The sequence below is a fragment of the Octopus sinensis genome, linkage group LG25, assembly GCF_006345805.1.
Source record: "Octopus sinensis linkage group LG25, ASM634580v1, whole genome shotgun sequence".
In the NCBI taxonomy this organism is placed as follows: Eukaryota; Metazoa; Mollusca; class Cephalopoda; order Octopoda; family Octopodidae; genus Octopus; species Octopus sinensis.
Genome location: NC_043021.1, coordinates 22,019,450 through 22,025,653, shown reverse-complemented (window position 1 = coordinate 22,025,653; position 6,204 = coordinate 22,019,450). Strand labels below are relative to the sequence as shown.

At 43.7% G+C, this 6,204-nt stretch overlaps 1 protein-coding gene across 1 annotated transcript in view; it reads right to left on the bottom strand.

Annotated features, from left to right (window-relative positions):
• LOC115224531 overlaps positions 1 to 6,204 on the bottom strand; it is a 485,382-nt gene that overhangs the window by 53,296 nt on the left and 425,882 nt on the right. The window lies entirely within an intron of this gene.

The window sequence follows — 6,204 nt, the reverse complement described above, 5'->3', positions numbered from 1 at the left end:
CTCTCTCTCACTGGAGTTTCTAAGATAACCAACAGGTATGTTAACTCCGAAGACTACAAAATAAAAGAAACACTGTCGCCATCCCCTACTCCCCCTCCTCTTTATCTCCCTTCTATCTCTCATTCTCCATCTCTTTCTACCATCACCATCATCATCATTTTAACATCTGCTTTTCCCTGCCTTCACGGATCGAACACATTTTGTCCAAGCGGATTCTCTACAGCCGGATGCCCTTCTTGTCGCCAACCCTCACCTATATCCAAGTCAGGTAATTTTCCCCCACGGCCAGGGATGTTCACACAGAAGATTTGGAAAGAAGGACACTGCTTGCATCATGCTATCATTCATTTACCATAGAAATATGGTAACAAGGCAAGGACACAGTAACTCACACACACACACACTCACACACACACTCATACACACACACATACACTCACACACACACTCATACACACTCACACACACACATACACTCACACACACTCACACATACACTCACACACACACTCATACACACTCACACACACACATACACTCACACACACACTCATACACACTCACACACATACATACACTCACACACACACTCATACACACTCACACACACTCACACACACACACACACACACAATACACACACATACAAGACATACACACACATATGACAGGCTTCTTTCAGTTTCCGTCAACTAAATCCACTCACAAGGCTTTGGTAGCTCTGAGGTTATAATACAAAACACTTTCCCAAGGTGCCACACAGTGGGACTGAACCCAGAACCAAGTGGTTGAGAAGCAAGCCCCTTACAAAACACACACAACACACACACACACACACACACACACACATCTATCTTTTATTCATTTCTCTCATTCGACTGCAGCCATTTCAGTCAACAGAATGCTAAAGGCTTTTATTTAAGCTTTGATCACATCCATAGCAGACAATGCATAATGTATGAATTCAAAAATGGCTCTTCAGCAATGAACCAATATCCCTGGGCATATCAACGATGGTTCAACTTTTATCTTTTACATGTTTTCAACCAGGGTTCCGCCAGTACAGTCCATGGGTTCCGCAAGAAGTTACAAAACTGCTAACATCGGCAGTAATTTTTAATTCTCCTGTGCATAAGACTATTAAATTATTGCACAGGGGTTCCTCGAGCCAGTGGAATGTTTCCTTGGGGTTCCGCTCCAGCAAAAAGTTTGAAAAGCACTGCATTAGACTGTGGCCATGCTGGGGCACCGCCTTGAAGAATTTTAAGCTGAATGCATCAACCCCAGTACTTACTTTTTTATGCTTGGTACTTATTTTATTCATCTCTTTTGCTGAACCACCAAGTCGGGGGTGGCGAATGTCCACTCCAACATTAGTTTTCAAGTGATGGTGGGAGGTAAACAGACACATACACACATGAATACATATATAAATACATATATAAATACATATATATAAATACATATATAAATACATATATAAATACATATATAAATACATATATAAATACATATATAAATACATATATAAATACATATATAAATACATATATAAATACATATATAAATACATATATAAATACATATATAAATACATATATAAATACATATATAAATACATATATAAATACGATGGGTTTTTTCCAGTTTGCACCTATCAAATTCACTCACAAGACTTTGGTCAGCTTGAGGCTTTATTAGAAGACACTTGGCCAAGGTCCACACAGTGGAACTGAACCGGGAACCATGTGATTTGGAAGCAAGCTTCTTAACACACAGTTACTGAGCTGTTAAACAAAAATGGAGCAATTAATTCAATGGTATGCTGTCATCATTTGAAAGATTTTAGAAAAATTCACCACAAAAGTACCCTTCAAGGGGAAGGGTTACTCTTGAGACTACATATTACCAAGAAAACCAGGAAAAGATTATGGCACTAAATATGGAAGTCTTGCATCATCATCCTTATTCTCCTGGACTTGCTCCATCTGACTATTTCCAGATCATCATCATTTAATGTCCATTTTCCACGTTGGCATGGGCTGGGTGGTCTGACAGGGTCTGAGCAGCTGAAGAGCTCCCCAGGTTCAATATCTGCTTTGGCATGGTTACTATGGCTGCGTGCCCTTCCATATGCCAACCACATTGGGCAGCCGGAGGCTGTAGCAGAAGACACTTGCTCAAGGTGCTATGCAGTGGAACTGACATCTTTTATCAAGAGTATAGGTGACAATCAAATCATTGATATTTATTGTGCATTCTGCTGTCGTTATTTCATTGCAGTTATTGTGTATAAAGTCTGTGTATAAAGATCAGTTGTGTTTTGCAGGAGTGGTTTATTTTTACCCTTGACTTAGAAATGGAGAAAAACATAGTGCTAGATAGAAAAATAAATGAACTGCAACCAGATTCAATAAAAGGAGTCCAAGTTATTGGCTGGAATTACATAGTTGAAGTCCATGTTGGCAGAAATGAAATCAACTTCCAAATACACATTCACTTCACTAAATTATACTTGGGCTAAGTCCAAACAGCTCGAGTGCTGGAGTGGCCACTGAATATCATCATCATCATCATCATTATCCTTTAACGTCTGTTTACCATGCTGGCATGGGTTGGATGGTTTGACTGGGGACCGGCAAGCCAGATGGCCGCACCAGGCTCCAATCTGATCTGGCAGTGTTTCTACAGCTGGATGCCCTTCCTAACGCCAATCACTCTGAAGGTATAGTGGGTGCTTTTTATGTGCCACCGGCATGGGGAGCCAGTCAGGCAGCACTGACAATGACCTATGCTTGCATGGTGCTTATTGTGTGCCACCAGCATGGGAGCCAGTCAGGCGGCACTGGCATCAGCCACGTTCAGATGGTGCCTTTTACATGCTACTGGCACAGGAACCAGTCAGGGCAGAGAGGCTGGCACTGACCATGTTTGGATGGTTGTTTTTCATGTGCCACCAGCACATGTGCCAGTATGATGATGCTGGCAATGATCACACTCGAATGGTGCTTTATACGTGCCACCGGCATGGGGAGCCAATCAGGTAGCACTGACAATGACCTATACTTGCATGGTGCTTATTGTGTGCCACCAACATGGGAGCTAGTCAGGCGGCACTGGCATCAGCCACGTTCGGATGGTGCCTTTTACACGCGACTGGAACAGGAACCAGTCAGCGCAGAGAGGCTGGCATGGTGCTTTTTACATGCCACTGGCATGGGGAGCTAGTCAAGTGACACTGACAACGACCCACACTTGCATAGTAGTTTTTGCGTGCCACCAGCACGGGAGTCGGTCAAGCAGCACTGGCATCGGCCACAACTGCAATCTCCATTTGATTTTGATTTTACTCGACTCAGTAGGTCACCTCAAGCACAGAACATGACTTTTAATCATATCAGATGAGTAAACTCTGCTCCACTGAGCAGTTAAAAATAACACTTGAAACACGTACGTGTCCAGTTGAGTTCAAGACCAGATTTTTCCCCAGACATTTCAATCAAACGATCACATTGGAATTAGCTCTGTCACTTCTTTAATTTTTATCAGATTTTAAACTCACCTTGAGGAAGGTTGTGTCCACTAATTGCTTGCATGATCTCAGTTGGATAAAGTTTTTCAACTTGCTCTATCGCACATGTATACAAGAACCTGCTGTTTAGTATGCAGAATGTTCCCTTCAGCTATTTTCCCCATAGCCATATTCTTAATTAAACTAACTTATTAAACTAACAATCTCACATCCCTCCCTTCTTCCTCTCTCTCTCTCTCTCTCTCTCTCTGTGCCTCTTAATCTCTTGGAATTAATAGTGGTTGTGATGGTAGCTCGAAAGCCAGTGGTAGTGGAAGCAGCATCTGTGTGGCAGCGGTAGTAGTAGAGGTGATGGTGCGATGGCAGCAGTGGTAGTGGTGGTGGCAGTGGTGGTTGTGGTAGTGGTGGCGGTGGTGGTAGTGGCGGTGGCAGTGGTGGTGCTGGTGGTGGCAGTGGTGGTGGTGGCGGTGGCGGTGGTGGTGGTGGTAGTGGTGGTGGCAGTGGTGGTGCTGGTGGTGCTGGTGGTGGTGGTAGTGGTGGCAGTGGTGGTGGTGGCAGTGGTGGTAGTGGCGGTGGCAGTGGTGGTGCTGGTGGTGGCAGTGGTGGTGGTGGCGGTGGCGGTGGTGGTGGTGGTAGTGGTGGTGGCAGTGGTGGTGCTGGTGATGCTGGTTTTGGCAGTGGTGGTTGTGGTAGTGGTGGCGGTGGTGGTAGTGGCGGCGGCAGTGGTGGTGCTGGTGGTGGCAGTGGTGGTGGTGGCGGTGGTGGTGGTGGTAGTGGTGGTGGCAGTGGTGGTGCTGGTGGTGCTGGTAGTGATGGCAGTGGTGATGGGGTGGTGGAAGTGGTGATGGGGGTGGGGCAGTGGTGGTAGGGGGTGGGGGGTAATAATGATGTGTATCTGATACAAACAACCACACACAATTTCAATCTCAACAAATTTGCCTTTTGAATATGTATGAGATTCACAGAGAAAAACTACACAGCTTTCTCTCTCTCTCTCTCTTTTCCTCTCTCTCTCTCTCTCCCTCTTTCTCTCTCTTTACTCTACATTCTCCACTCCCATTTCTTCTTTTCCTATCCTGCTACTCTCTCTATTTCCTTTCATCTCTTCACCCCTCTCCCTTTCTCCCTCTCTCATATTCTGGGAACGAAGATTTTTCTTGATTTCCCTTCTTGCTCCATTGTGTCTTCACTTTCTTTCTTCATTTCTTTCTTTCATTCTTCCTTTCTTTCTTTCATTTGTTCTTTCTTTCTTCATTTCTTTCTTTCATTCTTTCTTTCTTCCTATGTCTTTTCTTTTCTTATCTTCTTATCTTTCATTCTTTTTTCTTTTCTTATCTTCTTTCTTTCTTCTATCTGTTGTCTTTCTTTCATTCTTTCTTTCTTTCGTTTCCTATCTTCTTTCTTTCTTCCTATCTGTCTTTCTTTCCATTTCTTTCTTTCATTCTTTGTCTTTCTTTTCTTTCTTCATCTGTCTTTCTTTCTTTCTTTCTTCTTTCTTTCTTTCTCTTCTATCTGCTTTCTCGTTCTTCATTCTGTCTTTCTTCTTTCTTTCTTTCTTTCTTTTTCTTTCTTTCTTTCTTTTTCATTCTTTCATTTCATTTCTTCTTTCTTTCATTTATTTACATCAAAAGCACCTAAGTATATGAGTATTTGTGTGCACACATGTGCATATGTCTATATATGCATACAAATATACATATGTATACATACATATATGCGGAGGCGCAATGGACCAGGGCAGCGAACTCGCGGTCGGAGGATCACAGTTTTGATTCCCAGACTGGGTGTTGTGTGTGTTTATTGAGTGAAAACATCTAAAGCTCCATGAGGATCCGGCAGCGGGTGGAGGCGACCCCTGTTGTACTCTTTTGCCCCAACTTTCAGTCTTTCTTCCTGTTTCTTGAGTAACACTGTGATGGACTGGTGTCCTGTCCAGCTAGGAGGAACACATACGCCATAGAAACCGAGAAACCAGGCCCATGAGCCTGGCAAGGTTTGAAAAGGGCGCATAAAAATAATTAAAAAAACGCAGGAGTGGCTGTGTGGTAAGTAGCTTGCTAACCAACCACATGGTTCCGGGTTCAGTCCCACTGGGTGGCATCTTGGGCAAGTGTCTTCTGCTATAGCCCCGGGCCGACCAATGCTCTGTGAGTGGATTTGGTAGACGGAAACTGAAAGAAGCCTGTCGCATATATGTATATGTATGTGTGTGTTTGTGTGTCTGTGTTTGTCCCCCTAGCATTGCTTGACAACCGATGCTGGTATGTTTACATCCCCGTCACTTAGCGGTTCGGCAAAAGAGACCGATAGAATAAGTACTGGGCTTACAAAGAATAAGTCCCGGGGTCGATTTGCTCGACTAAAGGCGGTGCTCCAGCATGGCCACAGTCAAATGACTGAAACAAGTAAAAGAGAGAAAGAAAGAGACATATATACATATATACATATAGTGTGCTGCAGAAGACCTATCAAAGTGAGATCATAGTTGTCGATGATGGTGGTATCATATAACTGGCCCCTGTGCTGGTGGACCGTAAGAAGCACCCACTATGCTCTTAGAGTGTTTGGCATTAGGAAGGGTGTCCAGCTGTAGAAACCTTGTCAAATCACAGACTGGAAACTGGTGCAGGTCCCTCAGAATACCAGTTTTCAGTCAAACCATCTATGCCAGC